General features: G+C 44.2%; 1 protein-coding gene across 7 annotated transcripts in view; it reads right to left on the bottom strand.

The window, feature by feature from the left end:
- Positions 1-23,966, bottom strand: part of PHF20 (PHD finger protein 20) — an 85,972-nt gene that overhangs the window by 56,427 nt on the left and 5,579 nt on the right. Inside the window, exon 1 of one of the 7 annotated variants that reach the window (XM_073683695.1) lies at positions 9,212-9,275. The exons of 5 other annotated variants lie outside the window; for them this stretch is intronic. The gene's annotated coding sequence lies outside the window, so the exon portion shown is untranslated. Of the gene's footprint in view, positions 1-2,176; positions 2,434-9,211; positions 9,276-23,966 lie in introns of those variants that run through there. One more of the 7 variants, XM_073683694.1, reaches the window with a different exon arrangement.

Below are 23,966 nucleotides of genomic sequence, written 5' to 3' on the forward strand. Positions count from 1 at the left end.
TAGCGACGCTACAGCGATCCCGACAACAATACAACCTGTCAGGGATCGTTGCTGCATCGCTATGTGGTCGCTGGTGAGATGTCAAACAGTCAGATCTTCCCAACGACGCAGCAACGATACGGCGACCCGTAGCGACCTGTATAACGAGGTCAGCGGTCGTTGGGACCCTGTCACATAGCAGCTACTCTGACGATTCAGACCTCGATGAGGGACGACTTCTCAGTCGCCAACGAGGTCGTTGGTAAGGTGTCAAACACACCGATGCATGCTACCCAGCGGGACCTCAACGATCAAAAAATGGTCCAGGCCATTTCGACACGACCAGCGATCTCACAGCAGGGGCCTGGTCGCTGCTACGTTTCAAACGTAGCGAGATCACTGTGGAGGTCGCTGTTGCGTCACAAAACTTGTCACTCAGCAGCGATCTCCCTAGCGATCTCGCTTAGTGTGAAGGGGGCTTTACTTGAAAGCTCTACAAAGATTACCAACAATCTTAAAAACAATGACAAACCCAGTACACAAACATACTAAAGTAACAATTACAATTATCAGCCATGGATAAAAGGACAAATTAAAGTCAGCATTTTTTTTAATTTTTTTTTACCAAAAGTTTGTTGTTTTTTACATTACCACGATAAAAAAAAACAAAAAAACACAACACTCCCAACAATTTAAAAAGCCCACCCAAAATCAGGCATTGACATTTCACCTTAATTGATACACACCAGTAAACTAGTAATTAGCTGATCGGGCTCTCAATCACCCCCAGCAAACAGCTGGTAAGGTCAGAAAAGGAGGGCGGCCATAGTGGACATTGCAGCACTGCATGCCAGCCATTAGGTGGCCAAACCAATACTGCCAGAGACAGCCTTTCTGCCTTAGCAGGTCTCTGCCTTGGCCAATATGGCAGTGGGGGTTATTGAACAGGAGACTACTTTTGTGACAAAAGTCTTCTCCGTTACCAATCACTTCCACATCAGGCGAGCAATGCTGATGATGATGCGCTAGCAGATGGCAGGATCAGCAGGTATGGCAGAGCTGTCCTATAATGCGTCTTGGTAGACATCTACTGACAATGTCATCAGGGCCTCTTGATGCCACAGAGAAGCCCTTTAATATGTGCACTCAGGCTGATGATTTGCTTCAGTAGTCGTGTCAATCACATTTATAGTGCTGGCTCAATGTATTAATGTTCCCATATCTGGTGTTGTCCTGGAATATTGCTCCTGACAGAGGCAGACAAGCTCCTGACGTCAGCGTGCCTATGGAGCAGCCGGGAAGGATTCTGATCTGCTCTTAGCACTAGGTAATGATCAGATGTGTACTTTTCAAAGAATCCACAACAAATATCCAAGCTACAGATACAGATCTGCACGTGGATCAGCCACGCCATCTTTCAATGGGGATAGTCTGCAGCTTTTCAGCACGAATAGTGAACACCGTTTCAATTTTAAAATTCACAGCACATTCCGCTGTGTGTGAACGGAGTATAAAATGTCCCCATCTGCTGTGCAATTAGCAGAATTGGTCAGAATCAGCAGATCCTACCAGAAGGAAGTTTCCCATGTGGTGCTGTCCATTTCTCAACCCATCATAAGAATCTATGAGAACATGCAGCCAGCGGATCCATCAATTGTTCCCCAGGGATGCGATCCGTGCACAGCAGTGTGGCACGGTGGGGGATGCGATCCGTGCACAGCAGTGTGGCACGGTGGGGGATGCGATCCGTGCACAGCAGTGTGGCACGGTGGGGGATGCGATCCGTGCACAGCAGTGTGGCACGGTGGGGGATGCGATCCGTGCACAGCAGTGTGGCACGGTGGGGGATGCGATCCGTGCACAGCAGTGTGGCACGGTGGGGAAAGGATCGGTGCACACAGCTCCATCACATAAGGCTCCATTGACAGCAGGCATTACTAGATCTCGCAGCTGGCACGCAGCGCCCTCTGGCGGACTTGGCACACAACACAGCGCCATTCATAAGCTTTCACTGCAATGAACAAGAGAGCAGAGCAATGTGCGGAGAGCGCTCTCCAGCCCCACTGCTGCCCCGACCGCATCTCATCCCTGCCCGCCAGACAAAAGCCGACAACCGCGCTGTCACAAATCGCGACACAGGAGCGCGCTCCATGTCTTCTCCCAGTCACATATGGCAGATGGGGCGATCATACAGTACCTGGCACGGAGTGATTTCCCCGCTGCAGACAGTCACGTCAGGGCCGGCGCTGCCTTCCCTTCCTCCTGAGTCAGTGCTGAGGCACAGCCCCCGACCCACGTGGGGAGCAGCCGGCGCTACCGGCAGGGCGTGTTACCGAGCTCCGCCATGTACACGAGGCTCCAGCACAGGCGAAGAGCTGGACAGGAGCGGGGACCGCGGGCACCACAAAAGGTTAACAAGCTGACGCATCCCGTGCTCTGCCGCCAGCGCCCCCTGCTGGTGAGAGTCCACTACAGCGGCTAGTCCTAGGAGGCCGGCAGGATGTGACCTCCGGAGCGGGACTACTCCCAGGATGGCAGGAGGGTCACACAGCCTGTGCCCCGCAGCGGGAGGCCTGCTCAGCCGACATGTGCAGGGTGACCGCCACCAATGGTTGTGGCCTCCGCTTGGCCGCATATCAGCGCTGCCGCAGAGAAAACGCATCCACTTCCAGGTGTGGAGCCGATAGACATGTACAGACACCATCACTACTACTGGATAGGCTTATGTTCTCGCAATCTAACTCCCCTAAAAACCCACAGCGATGTTACTTTATTACTAATTATTGCTGGTTTATGAAGGAGCCCTGACTGATCAGACAGCCGTCCTGCTGCTGTAGGCTCCCTCCAATCACATTTACATCAGTATGGGCGCAGTCAGAGGCCCTATAGATCGGAGCACAGTGCTCGGACTGGCCGGCGGCTCTACCTACCTAAGCCTTGCAGCCGTCCTGCTGCTGTAGGCTCCCTCCAATCACATTTACATCAGTATGGGCGCAGTCAGAGGCCCTATAGATCGGAGCACAGTGCTCGGACTGGCCGGCGGCTCTACCTACCTAAGCCTTGCAGCCGTCCTGCTGCTGTAGGCTCCCTCCAATCACATTTACATCAGTATGGGCGCAGTCAGAGGCCCTATAGATCGGAGCACAGTGCTCGGACTGGCCGGCGGCTCTACCTACCTAAGCCTTGCAGCCGTCCTGCTGCTGTAGGCTCCCTCCAATCACATTTACATCAGTATGGGCGCAGTCAGAGGCCCTATAGATCGGAGCACAGTGCTCGGACTGGCCGGCGGCTCTACCTACCTAAGCCTTGCAGCCGTCCTGCTGCTGTAGGCTCCCTCCAATCACATTTACATCAGTATGGGCGCAGTCAGAGGCCCTATAGATCGGAGCACAGTGCTCGGACTGGCCGGCGGCTCTCCTCACCAGAGAGTGACGGCTGCAAGGCTTAGGTAGGGTGAGCCGCCGGCCAGTCTGAGCACTGTGCTCCGATCTAGACGGCCTCTGATGGCGCCCTTACAATGATAAATTATACCCTAGAAGTAAAAGGGAAACCCTGCATCAAGTGCCCATAGGCTAAAGTTAGGCAAACCCCCCAGCAGCCTAATGTGTATAGGGGCTTCCCGACTCCTCCGACAGATGACCAGGATCCATACTATGTATCAGTGGGAAAATAAAAGGTTACTGGTCTTGGGGGAGGTGGAAATTGTGCTTGTTGCCATTTTCCATCACCCTTGATTTTTTCCCTGTATTTCAGTACATCAGATGATAAAATAGATGGCATCATTCACAACTACAACTTGTCCTGCACAAAAAAAACAAAAAACACACACACCCTCATACAGCTATTTAAATGGAAATAAAAAAAAGAGTTATAGCTCTTGGAAGAAGGAGAAGGAAAAAAATGAGAAGCATAAAACTGAAAGGGAAAAATACATAAATAACATCCCCCTGGTTCTTAAGGGGTGAAAAACCCACAACATAGTTTACAGAGAAGGGGCCACACGTCTTTGGGTGCAGCAGTAATGGAGGGCCACTGCTTAGAATACATAGAAGCATGTGCAGCTACAATGTTTTCCAGATATTTGCCCAACCCTTGATCGTTCTGGGCACACCTCTGAAGCAAATTCACATTCTGACCTCAAGACCAGGCTGTTTCAGCCCGAGTGCCCTAAGCTAGCACAATATGATCCACAATATGAATGCCTGACTGTAATCCCTTTCTATGCCGGTCTGCAGTCAGATCCAGCACTGGAGAACACAAACCTGCTATGAAACAATGACCGGCTGGGCCTAGTACTGCAGCTCAGTCCCACACGCTTGGGGGCACTTTTAGCAGAAGTATCTAAAAGAAACACTAATGTTGCCCATCACCGCTCCGCTTTCATTTTACAAGAGCATGCAAGTAAATAAAAAACATGCGTCCATCAGCAGGAAAAAACGCTGCGTAAAATAGGAGTTCCCCCAATTATTTGAATGGGTGAAAAATGCTGCAATAATTGACATGCTCAAATCTGCAAGGAAAAAAAATAAGCAGTATCTACACGAGACTTCAGGAATCTCATTCACTTTGCTGGTACAGTAAAATGCTGCATTTTTTTGTGACAAAAAACATGTGAGCAAATCCTTCGATTAATTAAATGTGACCTGAGCGGTATACTTCTAAAGACACCCCTCCCCCCATTCTCGGTCTAAGGTCAGCCAAATTCCCAGATATCGGCAGGGATAGCGCTGCAACTGAAGACCAAGATGGCTGCTAACTCACTGACAGTCGTTTTAATTTTTATTTTTTTCTTAAGTCAACAGTACATATGAAAATAAGCACCTCTAATATATCTCAGAGAAATCTGCTTCTTCCTCGGCCAAAATTGGTCATCATCAAAATTCTCAATTCAGTGAAGACTGATTCTCCCATTGCTGAGATAGGAGATGGCAGCTGCTACTGATGAGATTCTATTTAGACGGGAGGAGGAGGAGCTAGAGGCAGAGCTCCGCCCTAGATGGCAGCTGCTACTGATAAGATTCTATCTAGGGCGGAGCTCTGCCTCTAGCTCCTCCTCCTCCCGTCTACATAGGAGATGGCAGCTGCCATCTCCTAAGATTCTATCAGTAGCAGCTGCCATCTCCTATTTCAGTAATGGGGAAATGTTTTCACTGAACACAGATTTTACCTCCGAATTTAGAATTTTAATAATGACAGATCAATTTTGGCAGAGAAAGAAGATTCAGCGTACTCATTGTTTGAACGACAGCCATCTAATGCATAAGATTTTTTTTTTTTCTTAATGATCTATAAGGGTTGCCAGCGTCCGGACTTTCACCGATCTGCGCACAAGTAAAAGGGCCTACCACATGTAAAGAGATTCAACATAAGTTCATTTACTCTTTAAACTTCCAAAAAACACCGTTAACAATGGAACCTGTCTTTATGGCAGTTCCTTTTCATTGAAGGCAAACCTATACAATTACTTGCCACCTGTCCCACATTTGCCAAAGTTGTCCCGAATTTTAATTTACAATCCTGGCAAATTTGAAGCAAACCTGACTCACAGGGGTGGGGATTGTGTAAACGTGGATGGCCTGGAGTGGGCCGGGTAATTTCCTTGGCCTTCACTATTCCAGAAGAAATGTTGGCCCGTACACTACACTTGTGTTTTCCTGAAGCAATCTGGCCATCTAGTGTGGTGCTATGTACCTGCACGCTAGACAATAGTCTCCTGGCGTGGTATGGCTGCCATGACAGCTATACTTTCCAGCTTGCAGCAGCATTGAATCACTCCAGATGGTCAGATTATGCGGAAAAAGGAGTAGGTATGCTGTAAACACATCTGCAAGACCATGCAAAAAAGGGACTGCAATACAAACAGGGCACAGTATTATGAGACACACCTACAGACTCTCCAAGTTAAAGGGCTGGGTTATAACAACATATTCCCTTTGAAGCCAGGTTTATATTCTATGGATGTGCTGCAATTACTCCTCTAAATACGCTCTCATGATGCACACAAATAGGATTGTCAAGGAAAAGTAATTTTCAGGACCTCTTTTAATCTGCATGCAGATTTGTAGTGTTCTTTGGATGCTCTCCTAGGTTGTTTTGTGGTAGTTTTGGCTGGACAGCTACTTCTGTCCAGCTTCACCTGTGTTATAAAGTCTTTTTCACTAAAAATTTATGGTGGCTGTGCCAAAAAAACAGCGCAAGAAAAATAAAGCGGTTGCCTATTGCCACTTATCTTATGACAAGTTTTTACTACCATTGTGCAGCTGAGAAGCAAATCAGATTGGAGCAATTGTTAATGGTAAGCAATTAGATTATTGATATTATTTTCCTAATCTGCTGTGAAAAAGAAAAAATTGAAAGCGGGAATATGTCTTCACTATTGGTAACCATTTAAAGTATCCCTTGTGCTATATTCTACAGTACACTTCATTGCCCTGGTCTACTTGAGCACCAACAGATCTCAAACTGGCCTGTGAGCCACATCCAGCCCTATGGCTGTTCCTGTCTAGCTCAGAGACCAGGCTGTGTATTTGGGATCCTTGTCTTGCTGAACTGTCCACTCTCGCTTCATCTTCATCATCCTGGAAGATGGCAGATTTTTTAAAAAAAAATTCTCGGTACATTTAGCCATTCATCCTTCCTTTAATTACATGAAGTTTGCCAGTGCCGTATGATGAAAAACAACCCCACACCATAATGTTCACACCTCCAAACTTCACTGTTGGTATGGTGTTTTGGGGTGATATGTAGTGCCCTTTGGTCTCCAAACATGGTGTGTATTATGGCATCCAAAAAGTTCAATTTTGGCCTCATCTGACCAGACTATATTCTCCCAGTATTTCACAGGCTTGTTTAATTGTTGACCAAACTTTAAACATGCTTTTTGTTCAGCAATGGAGTCTTGCATGGTGAGCGTGCATAAAAGCTGTGGAGGTTGAGTACTTTATTGCTTTCTTTGAAACAATTGTACCTGCTGATTGCAGGTCTTTCTGTAGCTCTCCACAGGTGGTCCTTGGCTATTGAATTGTCAGAAGACTTATCTTTTCACTCTTCTGTCTGAAATCTCACAGTGAGCTCCTGGTCGGGGCCGGTTTATGGTGAAATGAGGTTCTTTCCACTTCCGGATTATGGCCCCAACATTGTTCACTGGAACCTTCAGTAGTTTAGAAATTCTTCTGTAACCAATGCCATTCGTATGTTTTGAAACAATAAGGTTGCAAAGGTCTTGCAACAGCTCACAGAGTTTACCTATCATGAGATGTTTTTTGTGTGCCACCTTTGTATGGGTAGGAGATAAAGGGGTTTTTGCAAAATTGAAAGTTAAGGATGTAGTAATGTTTTTGCAGGCTGCACAGAGCGCCTGCACTTGGTTTGAACAGTCATTCTTTGCTGACAGACTCCAGAATGTCCCTTTAAAGGTGCTCTATCACGCCCTTAACACCTCAATTTCATACAAGCGATAGCACTCATCTCTTGTGAATGTAGCACAAAATTGAAAAGTAAACCCATCTTGTAAGCTCATATACCCCGTAACTATACAAGACACTGTATGAATAAAGTATAGCTTTTTGTGCTACCACATGGACTGATAGCACCTTCTAGTGAGGTGACAGTGCCACTCTAGCAGCTTTTTTCTTTTACCATAGCAGTATGACGGCTTGTTTTGTGGCCAGAGTTGTATTGTTTTCTCTTTATGCCACAATGATCTTGGAATTACCCTAAAATACAGTTACAGGCTCCCTACAGATAAAACTTTACTTTAAAAATCTTTCATAAAATTCTGGTAATATTCCACTGTCCAAAAGAGAAGACACAAGTCATAAAAAGTCATGCTGTTAAGTCTTTTACATACCCAAGGCCAGGAATTACTATTATAAATAAAAAATCAGAGAGCTACAAGTGAGCCATATATTACATGTAATTAAATCCTGTCATGGAAAATCACCAAAATGTCAAAACTTAAGACCTATGATGCCATTAGTTGTGGTGATCAGATCTGTGGTTGGGCCAGGATATACAAAAAGTGTGTATATCACGTGTTAATCCAGTCTTATTTAAAAATGAAGCTGGTTATGTCCCCAAATATTATTAACCTGCAGCTATAGGATTAATCAGCAGGTTAATAGCATTAAAATGCTGCACAGGAGCCATACTGAAAGTGCTGCTATAAGAAGAAAATTAACTTTATTATGCTTTATTCACCACTTGCGCTGCAGAACATGGAGTCGCTCTCTTAGGCTGTGTGCCCACTATGCGCTTTTTGCCGCGGAATGTCCGCAGCAAAAACGCTTGGTAATACGTGTCCCATGGTCCCCAATGATATCATTGCAGAAAAATACGCAGCATGTCCATTAATTTTGCGGACACACAGCGTAATTGCCGCCATTGACTTGCATTGAATCGCATAATATCCGCATTACTACATGTGCACATGCGGATATTCTGCGATTCAATGTGCGGATGGTACCCGGGTCTGGAGAAGAGGAGACTCTCCTCCAGACCCGAGTACCATAGTACCTGTAAAAAATAAAGAAGAAAAAACAAAACATATACTTACCTTCCGATGTCCCCCGGCGACTCGCGATGGTGTAAAAGGATCTTCCATGACGTGATTTAGTCATGTGACAGGTCACGCGACCGCTGACGTCGGTCGCGTGACCGGTCACATGACTAAATGACATCATGAAAGGTCCTTTTATACCACTGTGAGCCGTACAAGAGCTTGGACGCACCAGAGAAAAGACCAGGTGCCATCGGAAGGTGAGTATGTTTTTTTTTACCATTTTTATTCTTTTTTTCAACTATTAACTTCGTCACAGTATATAAATCCATGCCGGTTGCATGGATTTATATAGTGTGACCAAGTTGTCAAGCACTTTCCAAGTGATGCTAAAATCGCTTGGAAAGCGCTTGATAACCTGCATGCAGAAATGCATGTGAAGAACACTTCTACCTGGCAGGAAAAATGCATGTAGAATCCACATGCGTTTTTCCTACCAGGGAGATGCAGAAAAAATCTGCAGCAATTCTGCATCGTGGGCACTTAGCCTTAAGTGAAGTATCCCAATATTTCTGCACAAAAAAAAAAAGTTCAAATCACTCTTCTTTTCATCCATGAAAAATAAAAATACATTTATGTGTTATTGCCATATCCAGAAAAGTCTGATTATCTAAAGCTAAAAATAATCAACCCAATTGGTAAACACCATAAACAGAAAACCGGAATTAGTCTTACCGGTAATGATGTTTCCAGGAGTCCACATGACAGCACCATAGGAGGAGTAATCCCATCTCCTGTGTAGGGACAGGAAGCACAAGATGTTAAAAGCCCTCCCACCCCCCAACCTCCTCAGTGATTTTCCAAGAACCACATTGGCTGGGTACAACAAAATTTTATTTTAGACTGCTTAGACATATGTTAGAGTCACATACAGTAGCAATATAGGGAGGGAAATAAGGGTGCTGTCATGAGGACTCCTGGAAACATCATTACCGGTAAGACTAATTCCGTTTTCCCATGACAGAACCATAGGAGTAAACCCAAGAACTCATAGCTTAGGGTGGAATAAATGCCTGAAGTACCTTCCTACCAAAAGCAGATCTCTGCTGTGAGAACATCTAGCTTGTAGTGTTTGCAGAAGGTAGTATGTCCTGACCATGTGGCTGCGGTACATATTTGTTCAATGATAGCCCCTGCTCTAGTTGCCCATGAGGTGGAAATTGCTCTGGTGGAATGGGCTTTGATAATTTCAGGGGGAGGCTGTCCTTCTGAAAGATATGCTAGATTAATCATGGATGTGACCCATCTAGCTAAGGATGGTTTTGAAGCCTTCCTGCCTCTATTTTTCCCCCCAAACTGTATAAAAAGATTAGAGTCTAATCTCCAATTCCGAGTGGCTTCCAAATAGGCCAACACTGCTCTGCGGACATCGAGATGGTGGAACTCTTCCTCCCTCTGATTCCTAGGGTTTTCGCAGAATGATGGAAGAACCACTTCTTGGTTTAAGGTAATCGATGACACCACCTTTGGGGAGAAACTTGGATTCAGCTTCAGAATGATGCAATCATCCCGAATCTGCATACAAGGCTCGACAACAGATAGAGCCTGGATTTCACCCAACCGTTTAGCCGTGGTGATTGCCACCAAGAAGACTGTTTTCAGAGTCAAGTTCTTTATTCCCAATTCATTAACTGGGCCGAAGGCAGGTTTGCAAAGGACTCTCAGGACAAGATTCAGATCCCACAGGAGGGGAAGAAATTCTCTGGGTAGGCCTAAGTCTCTGGATTGCCTTGACAAACCTGATTATCCAGGGATGCAAGGACAATGAGGTGTCGAAGAAAGCACCTAGTGCCGCAATCTGTACCTTCAAGGTACTTGGTCTAAGACCTGCGTCAAATCCCGCCTGCAAGGAATCAAGGATCGCAGGTGTCTACCGTCCTGTGGAACTGACAAAAGGTCCTCCATACTTCTTTTTTTTTTTTATATATATATGGCCTGGGTTACAGGTTTTCTACTAGCCTGCATAGTCTGGATCACTCTGGCGGATAAGTTCCGGTTCCTCAGGATCTCCCCTTCAGAAGCCAGGCTGAGAGCTGGTGTTGTTGAAGATTCTGATGCAACAGTGGACCTTGCGTCAGAAGATCTTCCTGAAATGGTAAAAGGATTGGGTCTTCCAACGCTAGATGACGTAGAAGGGAGAACCAACTTCTCCTTAGCCAGAACGGGACAATTGCTATGACTGTCGCCCGATCTTCCTGAATTTTCCGCAGCATTCTCGGAATTAGAGGAGCAGGTGGGAAGGCATATGTTAGGCCCTCTCCCCAATATTGTGAGAGTGCGTCCACTGCCAGAGGATGATCTCCTGGGTCGAGAGAAGAAAGATGTCATCTTTGCATTTGTACTGGTTGCAAAAAGGTCTAGGTGCGGCTGACCCCATCTGCGAGTTAGTTGCTGGAACACCTCTTCCTTCAGTTCCCATTATGAAGCCTTCATATGACGCCTGCTGAGGTAATCTGCCTCCTGATTATCGGATCCCCGAAGGTGAACTGCTGAAATGGAGCTCACTATCTTCTCTATACCTAAGAATATCCTGTTGGCCAGGGACTGGAGAAGTGGATGTCTTGGTCCGCCCTGATGTCTGATGAAAGAGACTGCCGAGATGTGGTCTGACAATTTTTACATGTCTGTCCTTTAAGACCGCCCCCTTCTCTGTAAGGCTTCCCAGATTGCCTGTAGTTCCCGAAAATTCGATGATCAGGTCTGAATCTCTGTGGATCATGTTCCTTGGAGATAATCTCCCACTTGAGCTCCCCATCCTGAGAGACTTGTGTCCGTGGTCACTAAAAGACAAGGTTCCAGAATCCACTGCACTCCCTTCTGTAGATTCTTCTGGTCGAGCCACCTGTGTAGAGAGTCCTGGGCGTCTCTGGACAAAGACATCTTCCGGTCTAGGCAATTCTGATGTCCGTCTGTCACTTCCAGGATGCATTTCTGTAGAGGCCTGGAATGGAACTGGCTCCATCTGACGCAGGTGATGCATGACGTCATGATTCCCAAAATACTCATTGCCTTCTGGATTGAAGGTTTCTTCTCTCTTGCAAAAGAACGAATCCTTTGTGGAATTGAGAGCATCTTGTCTTCCAGGAGGCAAGATATTCGTATTCGAGAGTCGAGATGGGCTCCCAGGAAGATGTGTGATGTACTTGGGACAAGATTGTGAACAAAGAAAAATCCAGGCTGGTTAATGTCTGTAGGACAAATTCCAAATGTTGCGTCATACCTAGAGGAGATCCTGCTACCAACAGGAAGTCGTCCAAGTACGGAATAATGGCAATATCCCTGAGTCGGATATAGGCTACCACCTCTGCCAGGATCTTTGTTAAGATTCTGGGAGCAGAGGACAGGCCAAAGGGAAGACATCGGAACTGGTAGTGTAGAATCTGACTGCCTGATGGTAGTGCAAACTACAGATATTGCTGACTTGAGGAATGTATTAGCAGGTGGTAGTATGCATCTCTGAGGTCCAGGGTGCACATTATCGCATCCATGTCTATTAGAGGGATGGCTGATCTTACCGATTCCATGCGGAATTTTTTGTAGCGGACCCATCAGTTTAGGGGTTTCAGGTTGATAATCGTACGGAACTCCCCTGATCGTTTCTTTATTGAAAACAGAGAGGAGTAATGGCCCTGATGTTGTTAGTGTTCTGGAACTGGTACAATAACCCTCTGATGTAGCAGCTTCTCTATGTCTGCCTGCAGACAGGAAAGAGAGGAAGGGGAACCTCTCGTCAGGCGGAATTTTTGTGGGGGATTTTGAGAAAATTCTATCCTGCAACCCTGCGCTATAGTTATTAGTATCCAGGGATTTTGAGTTACCCGATGCCAACTGTTTCAGAAAAACTTTAATCGCCCCCCTACTCTTGACAGTCAGTCGTTTTGGACGGGAACTAGTACTGGGCTGGTATTTTCTATCTTTGTTCCCCTTATTAAAACTCCAGCTTGTGGACCCCCCTTTTTATATTTACGGGAGGGGAACGGTTTACGAAACGGCTGCTCCTTCTTTCTCCTCAGGGAAGCCCTTCTTTTTATCGGACACTTTTTCTAGAATGTCATCTAGTACAGGTCCGAATACTCTGAGCCCTGAAAATGGAATGGAGCACAGTTAGTTCTTGGAAGCTGTATCTCCAGACCAGGTTTTTAAACAAACAGCTCTACGGGCTGAGTTGGAAAGCGCATTATTTCTGGCCGCAAATCTGAGAGATTCCGCTGAAGCGTCGGCCATAAAATTTGTTGCCATTTTTAATAGGGGCAATGATTGAAGGAGAGATTCCCTCGGGGTGTCATCTCGTAGGTGACTCTCTAGCTCTTCTAGCCAGACTCTCATGGATCTGGCAATAGATGTAGCAGCGATATTAGATTTAATAATTGCCACTGAAGCTTCCCAGGCTTTTTTCAAAAGTCCATCCGCCTTCCTATCCATAGGATCTTTAAGTCCTGAAGAGTCTTCAAATGAGATAGAGGTTTTCTTGACCACCTTAGCCACCGGGACGTCAATTTTAGGAATAGTGTCCCACACATTGGTGTCCTCTGGGTCAAAAGATAGTCGGAAGCGGAAGTCTCGTGGTATAGAGAGTCTCTTCTCCGCATCCTCCCATTCCTCTAGTATCATGTCCTTCACATGGGCATTAACAGGAAAAAACATGGATCTCTGGGTTCTAAGACCACCATACATCTCATCCTGAATGTTACTGCTCTTCTGCGTTTCCTCTACCTGCATTGTGTTTCGGACTGCTCGTAGAAGAATATCCATACCATCTGAGTGGAACATATATCTTTTCCGTTCCCCGCCCTGAGGTGGACTAATGGTCTCACTGTCAGTCGCCAGATGGGTCGATTTCACCCTCAGAAGATGGTGCTATCTCTTCTCTGGGTCTTTTGGTGCACTGGACATCCTGGACTCCTGAACCTGGGGGCTGCAGAGATGAAATAGAAGTCTGAACCTCTTCTTTGATTATATTACGCATCTCGTTCAATAAAGCCCCGTGCTCCTCCTTTAGCATGGAGGCTCTACATTCAGCACAGACATTTTGTATGAGTTGGGAAGTCTGATGTTACAATCCAGGCACCTCTTGGATTTTACTGTGGCCTTTTTCACCGTATCCTTCCTTTTTCTCAGAAGGAGGTGGTAATTGCACAGAGACATCCTATAAAAAATATGGAGGGTCTGGTAAGCGTAAGCTCCATTAGCCATATAAAAAAGGGTAATGGTACACTTACCCTCCCTGGATCGCCCCACAGTCATGTATCAGGGTGAGACATCTCTGCCATTTTGCTGTCAGGGGTGCCCAAGCTGTAAGCCTGCCTTTGATGCTCCCCAGCCCCCCCTCTTATACCTTACCTGGTCGTCCAGTCATTTTCTCCTGCTCCCTGGCGTCTGGTCTAACCGCGGTTTGAATTTCCTGTGCGACCGCCACCGAAGTAGTCATCTCCGGATTTCCGGTTTCGACGCCAGGCGGTCCTGAAGCCGGGAGAAGCTGGACCCACCCAGAGCAGGACGCCGAGAGCCCTGGCGATGGGGGAAGCAACACCCGGAGGCTCCAGCACACCGGAGGGCTGAGGGACTCCCGACAGGGAGTGACGGCCCAGGACCCGCTTGACAGCGGGAAGGAGAGAGCCTCGCCCCCCTCCCGATCCCCCAGGGTCCCCTGAGGTATTATCTTGACACCAGTGCTCCTGCATCAGCGCTCCTCCTGTACACCCTGTCCTGTGTAGGGATAGGAAAAACACTGAGGAGGTTGGGGGGTGGGAGGGCTTTTAACCTCTTGCGCTTCCTGTCCCTACACAGAATATGGGATTACTCTTCCTATGTTGCGGTCATGGGGACGTACTGGAAAAATTTATTCAAAACGCCAAAATTGTTTTTTTTTTTGGCGCTGCAATTTTGCAAAAAAAAAAAAAAAAAATGCTTTAACAAGCTATCAAAATGTTATATTTATCCTCAAATGGTATAAAAAAAATGTCATGTTTCCCCGCCAAAAAATTTAAAGCCCTCACACAGCTCCATTGACCAAAAAAGAAAAGTATTAAGTGTCTTGGACAATAGTGACAATTTTTTTCTCACCACTAAAATGAAAGGAAAAAACAAAACAAACTGGATAAATTTGTTATCTCCGTAATGGTACCAATGAGGAGAATCATACTGCCAGGTCATTTTTTCCAATGTATGCCGTAAAAACAAACTATTCCCAAAAAAGCAATGTCAGAATTGCCTTTGTTTTTTTTGTTCCCAACTTCAGAGCATTTGGATTTTTCCCCATTTTTCAGTACACCATGTGGTAAAATTAATGGTCTCATTCAAAAGTACAACTTCTGCAAAACACAAGCCCTCATACATCTATGTGGACAGCAAAATAAAATTATGAGTTATGACTCTTGGAAAAAGGGTACGAAGAAAAAACGAAAACAAAAATTGGCCATGTCAGGAAGGGCATAAGCTACGTAGTAAAAAGCTGTCCTCTGCATTGCACCCTGTCGTCTAGATGTTAAAAAAAAAAACTACCATAAAAAGCGGACAAAAACCATCTGACTTCAGCATAAATGGCTTTTGATAGGAAAAGGATTTAATAAAAGAGGGTCCTCTACTCAAACCCCTCTGTGAAGAAAAAACAAAAAACAAAAACAACCCACCCTTCGTGGGTGCTATTTTCCCCCCAGCAGCAGATTCTGCAGAGGATAGGAGTCCAAGCGCTCCCTGGTCATAGCTCACTTGGATGTTGACAGCCCTGAACGGTTGGCTATTAGTTCTCGGGGGAGGGGGCTCCTTCTGTAGAAACAATCTTTCACAGGTATGGAACAAAAAGATGGATATTTTTGCAACAAACCTGGACATGTTCACACGATGCAATTGTTAGTTTTTATTATTATTTTACCATCGTTTCAGAAGTTCCCACAAAAATATGCAGCGAGATCGCATTGTGTGAACATACAAAGTAGGAAAGTATCCAGAGGGTATTTCCACTTTGGTTGATGACAAAAAAAGTAGGGCTGGTAAACTGCAAATGTCATTCTTTGGATTGCAAATGGGCACTGACCTCGAGAAGGCCATTTTAGGTTGTGGGTATTTTTCAGTCTGTACATGCGAGTACTGTAAATTGGAGTGGATCTTCTGCTGCATATTAGCTACATAGGAACGTATCCCATGTTTTGGGCTTTGTTTTTTTTTTTTTTTACTTAGTGTTCTGTTGAGTATTTGCAAGCCAAAAATCAGAGGATCCACAACAAGAGAATCCAATTCTTCAATTATTTGAAAATGGCCTCCTATTCACAAAGCATTGAGTGACCATGTAAAGCCTTATTCACGTTTAATCTCTTGAAGTACACATACACACACACACACATATACATATATACATATATATATATATATATATATATATATATATATATATATATATATATATATATATATATATATATATATATACACACACACACACACACACACAGTACAGACCAAAAGTTTGGACACACTCTTGGCATTCTCTTGATGAGCTTCAAGAGGTAGTCACCGGAAATGGTCTTCCAACAATCTTGAAGCAGTTCCCAGAGATGCTTAGCACTTGTTGGCCCTTTTGCCTCCACGCTGCGGTCCAGCTCACCCCAAACCATCTCGATTGGGTTCAGGTCTGGTGACTGTGGAGGCCAGGTCATCTGGCGTAGCACTCCATCACTCTCCTACTTGGTCAAATAGCCCTTACACAGCCTGGAGGTGTGTTTGGGATCATTGTACTGTTGAAAAACAAATGATGGTCCAACTAAACGCAAACCAGATGAAATAGCATGCCGCTGCAAGATGCTGTGGTAGCCATGCTGGTTCAGTATGCCTTCAATTTTGAATAAATCCCCAACAGTGTCACCAGCAAAGCACCCCAACACCATCACACCTCCTCCTCCATGCTTCACGGTGGGAACCAGGCATGTAGAGTCCATCCGTTCACCTTTTCTGCGTCGCACAAAGACACGGTGGTTGGAACCAAAGATCTCAAATTTGGACTCCTCAGACCAAAGCACAGATTTCCACTGGTCTAATGTCCATTCCTTGTGTTCTTTAGCCCAAACAAGTCTCTTCAGCTTGTTGCCTGTCCTTAGCAGTGGTTTCCTAGCAGCTATTTTACCATGAAGGCCTGCAGCACAAAGTCTCCTCTTAACAGTTGTTGAAGAGATGTGTCTGCTGCTAGAACTCTGTGTGGAATTGACCTGGTCTCTAATCTGAGCTGCTGTTAGCCTGTGATTTCTGAGGCTGGTGACTCAGATAAACTTATCCTCAGAAGCAGAGGTGACTCTTGGTCTTCTTTCCTGGGGCGGTCCTCATGTGAGCCAGTTTCTTTGTAGCGCTTGATGGTTTTTGCAACTGCACTTGGAGACACTTTCAAAGTTTTCCCAATTTTTTCGGACTGACTGGCCTTCATTTCTTAACCCCTTAAGCCCCGAGGGTGGTTTGCACATTAATGACCAGGCCAATTTTTACAATTCTGACCACTGTCACTTTATGAGGTAATTACTCTGGAACGCTTCAACGGATCCCCCTGATTCTGAGAATGTTTTTTTCGTGACATATTGTACTTCATGATTGTGGTAAAATTTCTTCGATATCACTTGCGTTTATTTGTGAAAAAAGGGAAATTTGGCAAAAATTTTGAAAATTTAGCAATTTTCAAAATTTGAATTTTTATGCCCTTAAATCAGAGAGATATGTCACCCAAAAGAGTTAATAAATAACATTTCCCACATGTCTACTTTACATCAGCACAATTTTGGAACCAAAATGTTTTTTTATTAGGGAGCTATAAGGGTTAAAAGTTGACCAGCGATTTCTCATTTTTCCAACAAAATTTACAAAACCATTTTTTTTAGGGACCACATCACATTTGAAGTCACTTTGAGAGGTCTTTATGACAGAAAATACCCAAAAGTGACACCATTCTAAAAACTGCACCCCTCAAGGTGCTCAAAACCACATTCAAGAACTTTATTAACCCTTCAGGTGCCTCACAGGAATTTTTAGAATGTGGAAGAAAAAAATGAACATTTAACTTTTTTCACAAAAATGTTACTTTAGACCCAATTTTTTTTATTTTCACAGGGGTAACAAGAAAAAAATGGACCCCAAAATTTGTTGTGCAATTTCCCCTGGGCACGCAGATACCCAATATGTGGGGAAAAAACACTGTTTGGGCGCACGGCAGGGCTCGGAAGGGAAGGAGCGCCATTTGACTTTTTGATTGTAAAATTTGCTTGAATAATTAGCGGACACCATGTTGTGTTTGGAGAGCCCCTGTGTGCCCAAACATTGGAGCTCCCCCACAAGTGACCCCATTTTGGAAACTAGACCCCCCAAGGCATCTATCTAGATGCATAATAGATAGGTGCCTTGGGGGGTCTAGTTTCCAAAATGGGGTCACTTGTGGGGGAGCTCCAATGTTTGGGCACGCAGTAGCTCTCCAAACGCAACATGACGTCCGCTAACAATTTGAGCCGATTTTCCATTCAATTTGTTAGCGGACACCATGTCGCGTTTGGAGAGCCCGTGATGTGCCTAAACAGTGGAGCTCCCCCACAAGTGACCCCATTTTGGAAACTATACCCAAGGATTTTATTAAGGTGTATAGTGAACATTTTGAACCCAAAGGTACGACACAGAATTTGTTTACATTAGGTCATCATATTGAATAAGTTGTCATTATTCTTGAGCGCAAGTGCTCGCTACTTGAGTTTGCATCGGGTACTCAGGTATGCACCATGTACAGCGTGTGATCGAGTGACATGCTCGAGTCCCTGCTCCGCATGTTTCACGGTTATTAAGACACCCAAAAAAAAAACATGCGGGGATCGCTCGTGCATGGCAGGCAATCCCCGTAAAGTTTTTTTTGGCCGTGAAGCATATTGGGCAGAGACTCGAGCATGTCACTCAAATACCCACGATACTCAATGCATACCAGAGCACCCGATGCAAACTCAAGAAGCGAGCACTTGCGCTCAACACTAGTCGCCATATCGTCATCTTTTTTTCTTACTTTTGAAAAAAAATCCCAACCCCATCACAACCCTGACCCTAGCACAACCCTGACCCCAAACCCAGCCCTAACCCTAGCCCAAGAGTTTATTTTTGACGCCGTTCCTCGTGCGGTATAAGTGATTAGACGACTTTATTCTTCGGGTCGGTGTGATTACAGCAATACCAGAATCATATGGGGTTTTTATGACTGACAACTGTCACAAACTAAAAGATGCATTTTTGTAAAATCTAGTTTTTGCATCGCCATATTTTGAGAGCTATAATTTTTCCAGATTTTGGCAGATAGTCATGTGACGGCTTGTTTTTTGCGGGATGAGTTGACGTTGTTATTGGTGCCATTTTCAGGCACGTGTCATTTTTTGATCGCTTTCTATTCCGATTTTTGTGAGGCAGAATAAACAAAAACCAACAATTCAGGAATTGTTTTTTTTTTATTCTGTTCCGCGTGTGGTAAAATTGATAAGGCAGCTTTATTCTTCGGGTCAGTACGTTTACAGCGGTACCACATTTATATCGTTTTTCTATGTTTTGCACTTTTACATAATAAAAGCAATTTTATAGAAAAAAATATTTTTTAGCATCGCTTTATTCTGAGAGCTATAACTTTTTGATTTTTCGGCTGATGGAGCTGTATGTTGGCTTGTTTTTTGCGGGACGAGATGACGTTTTCAGCGGTACCATTTTTATTTATATTTGTCTTTTTGATCGCGTGTTATTCCATTTTTTGTTTGGCGGTATGGTGATAAAGGATTGTTTTTTGCTTCGTTTTTTTTTTTTACCGTGTTCACTGAAGGGGTTAACTAGTGGGACAGTTTTATAGGTCAGGTTGTTCTGGACGCGGCGATACCAAATATGTGTACTTTTATTGTTTTTTTTTTTTATAACAATATTTATTGATGGGTACATTATATTTTTATTTTGGGTGGATTATTTTTTTTTTTTTTTTTTTTATATTTTTGCAATTTTTTTTTTTTTCACTTTCTGAAAGTTTATATACTTTATTACTTTGTCCCACTCTGGGACTTTCACTTTTTTTTCTCTGATCGCCTGCATGGCACAGGAATGCAGCACCATCCCTGTGTCATGCAGGCTGGACAGGGAGAAGATTGTTTGGAGATGCACTGCGCATGTCCAAACAATCTTCCTGCTGTCTGGTGACCCGGATGTTGTCATGACGACATCGGGTCGTCATGGCAACACCCGGGAAGCCTTTGCAGACAGCTCTGGAAGCCGGAAGAGGAGGTGAGTATCTGCGATCACCTCCCCTTGCCCCCGCAATGCTGCGATCGACTTCGATCGCAGCATCGCAGGGGTTAATGTGCTGGGAGCGGTGCAGGACCGCTCCCTGCACATAGTATCGGGTGTCAGCTGTGACAATCAGCTGACACCCGGCGGCGATCGCGCCCGCACAGCCTGTGTGCGCGCGCGATCGCCATGACGTACTAATACGGGTCTGGCTCTTAAGTCCCAGGGCACAGACGCATATTAGTACGTCAGATGTTGTTAAGGGGTTAAAGTAATGATGGCCACTCTTTTTTCTTTACTTAGCTGCTTTTTTCTTGCCATAATACAATTTTTAACAGTCTATTCATTAGGACTATCAGCTGTGTATCCACCTGACTTCTGCACAACACAATTGATGGTCCCAACCCCATTTATAAGGCAAGAAATCCCACTTATTAAACGTGACAGGGCAAACCTGTGAAGTGAAAACCATTTCCGGTGACTACCTCTTGAAGCTCATCAAGAGAATGCCAAGAGTGTGCAAAGCAGTCATCAAAGCAAAAGGTGGCTACTTTGAAGAACCTAGAATATAAGACATATTTTCAGTTGTTTCACACTTTTTTGTTAAGTATATAACTCCACATGTGTTAATTCATAGTTTTTATGCCTTCAGTGTGAATGAACAATTTTCATAGTCATGAAAATACAGAAAAATCTTTAAATGAGAAGGTGTGTCAAAACTTTTGGTCTGTACTGTATACACACACACTGCTCAAAAAAATAAAGGGAACACTTAAACAACAGAATATAACTCCAAGTAAATCAAACTTCTGTGAAATCAAACTGTCCACTTAGGAAGCAACACTGATTGACAATAAATTTCACATGCTGTTGTGCAAATGGAATAGACAATAGATGGAAATTATTGGCAATTATCAAGACACACTCAATAAAGGAGTGGTTCTGCAGGTGGGGACCACAGACCACATCTCCGTACCAATGCTTTCTGGCTGATGTTTTGGTCACTTTTGAATGTTGGTTGTGCTTTCACACTCGTGGTAGCATGAGACGGACTCTACAACCAACAGAAGTTGCTCAGGTAGTGCAGCTCATCCAGGATGGCACATCAATGTGAGCTGTGGCAAGAAGGTTTGTTGTGTCTGTCAGCATAGTGTATATACACACACACACACACACACACACACACACACACACGCAGAATTTTTGCTTTCTTGGCCTTGTTTCAGAGAATATGAATGATAACAAAAAAACTTTTTCTCCACTCATGGTTATTGGTTGGGTGAAGCCATTTATTGTTAAACTACTGTGTTTTCTCTTTTTAAATCTTAATGACAACAAAACACATCCAAATGACCCTGATCTAAAGTTCACATGCCCCAGTTCTTAATACCGTGTATTGCCCCTCTAACATCAATGACAGCTTGAAGTCTTTGTGATAGTTGTGGATGAGGTTCTTTATTTTTTCAGATGTGAAGCTGCCTATTCTTCCAAAAAGCCTTCAGTTCCTGTAAATTCCTGGGCTGTCTAGCATGAACTGCGCACTTGAGATCTCCCCAGAGTGGCTCAATGATATTGAGGTCAGGAGACTGAGATGGCCACTCCAGAACCTTCACTTTGTCCTGCTGTAGCCAATGACAGGTAGACTTGGCCTTGTGTTTTGCATCGTTGTCATGTTGGAACGTCCAAGTACATCTCATGCGCAGATTCCGGGCTGATGAGTGCAAATTTACCTCCAGTGTTTGCTGATAACGAGCTGCATTCATCTTTCCTTCAACTTTTACCAAGTTTCCTGTCCCTTTGTAGCTCCCACATCCAAAAAAAACCATCAGCGATCCACCTCCGTGCTTTACTGTAGGAATGGTGTTCCTTTCATCATAGGCCTTGTTGACCTCTCTCCAAATGTAACGTTTATGGTTGTGGCCAAAAAGTTAAATTTTGGTCTCATCACTCCAAGTTACCTTGTTCCAGAAGTTTTGAGGCTTGTCTCTGTGCTGTTTGGTGTATTGTAGGTGAGATACTTTGTGGCATTTGAGTAGTAATGGCTTTCTTCTGGCGACTAGACCATGCAGCCCATTTTTCTTCAAGCGCCTCCTTATTGTGCATATTGAAACAGCCACACCGCTAGTTTTCAGAGAGTTCTGAATTTCAGCTGATGTTATTTGTGGGTTTTTCTTTGCACCCCAAACAATTTTCCTTGCAGTGGTGGCCAAAATTTTCTGTTGGTCTACCTGACCGTGGTTTGGCTTTTACAGATCCCCTGATTTTCCATTTGTTAATCACAGTTTGAACGCTGCTGACTGGCAGTATCAATTCCTTGGATATTTTTTTTGTATCCCTTTCCTGTGTTATACAGTTCAACTATCTTTTCCTGTAGATCCGTAGATTTGGTTGTCATTAAGATTTAAAAAGAGAAAACACAGTAGTTTGACAATAAATGGCTTCACCCAACCAATAACCATGAGTGGAGAAAAAGTTTTTTTGTCATCATTCATATTCTCTGAAACAAGGCCAAGAAAGCAAAAATTCTGCCAGCTTCAGCATGTTAAACTGGCCAGATCATGGAATAGTGGCTGCAGGGCTGAATATTTTAATTTTTATCTCCATTATGACGATATTGGCTTACAAAGTCAAGATTCTATTTTCCCCTTCAACCAAAGAAGTATTAGCAGAAATGTTTGGGGGGGGGGGGGGGCGTGTAATGTTTCTCCTGCATGATGCTGGCCAATCATAATTAGGAGGCCTCATGCAGGGCGAAAAAAAACTACACCCCCAGAGAAGCTTTGCATAGGTTTTCTCCTGAGAGACATGCAATGACACATCCCTGCTCTCCTAAGGGTATGTGCAAACCATCAGGAAATGTTGCAGGTTTGAAGCTGTGTGTTTATGCAGCGTTAAACTCGCAGCGTCTAGATGTTACAGAATAGTGGATGGGATTTCTAGAAATCCCACATCCACTATGTTCGCATCTGAGGCTGCGGATCACCCGCGGAAACTGACATGCAGCGCGTCTTTCAGGACCGAAGTCTGCAATTATCTTAAGTTCTGAAAACGAAAATGTTCCACTCCAGCAATGGCAAATGTGCCTTTAGAATTACAGTAAATCATTTATCAATTGTGAGCACACACACGTTGATATTTAGGATACATTGCACAGCTCGCTGTCTGACATATGTATCGGAGCATATTGCAGACAGCTCAAACTCTCAATGTTTGAAACCATCAGGAGCAGCCAAACATTTCCTGACCGTTCACAATGCTGATTTAAGCTCATTTAGATTTCACAGTATTGAGAGTCTCCAAACCCAGAAGGGCTGGAGATTGGAAAAGAATTGTTCTCCCCCGTGAGGCGTTCTGGATCGTTCAGCTACAAACCCCTCAAGGCTTAAAATTACAAAACTAATTTGTTAAATTTCATGGATTAATTTAATATATAGGATTCCCACCAATTCATGACATACATTCCAGGAATATATATATTTTTTTAAGGAATAGGCTCACATTTATTTAAGTATTCATAAAGATAGCTGATGTCAGTTTATACTGATGCCATAAACCCTCTCTAGAATAAAATGAATCTCAGTGCACAATAGTCTTATAATGGTACAAAGTATTTATGGGAGATAATTGATTTCAGTTTATAATCAAGGCTGTCCATTTTGGTGGTGTTGGTACAAAATGGACCAACTGACTCCTAAAATATATAATAAATTGGGTACAGTAGTTCAATGCAATTTGTGGGGAATATTTTTTCATGAGAATTTGGGAAAGTTATGAAATGTCCTATAAATGTCTGTCCTATTCCTGATCTAAGGGTCTAGACTTTTAGCTGAGATGAATCTGTTCTACAGTAAATTTATCACTTAAACATGAGCCGTGTATGAGGGAGTCGGAGTCGTGGAAATTGAGGAGTCGGAGGTTTGGCTTACCGACTCCACAGCCCTGTATAAAATGGACTGACTCCTAAAATATATAATAAATTGGGTACAGTAGTACAATGCAGGATGTGCTGTAAATGTTTTCATAAGGATTTGGGAAAGTTATTAAATGTCTGTTCTGTTCCTGATCTAAGGATCTCGTCTTTTAGTGGAGATGAATCTGTGCTGCACTTTATGTACATGCTGAGTAGTGACCAGTGCGTCAGTTGGGAGTGAGTCAGGGAAATTGAGGA

The sequence above is a fragment of the Phyllobates terribilis genome, unplaced genomic scaffold, assembly GCF_046119375.1.
Source record: "Phyllobates terribilis strain yellow unplaced genomic scaffold, ASM4611937v1 Scaffold_5__5_contigs__length_657084704, whole genome shotgun sequence".
Lineage (NCBI taxonomy): Eukaryota > Metazoa > Chordata > Amphibia > Anura > Dendrobatidae > Phyllobates > Phyllobates terribilis.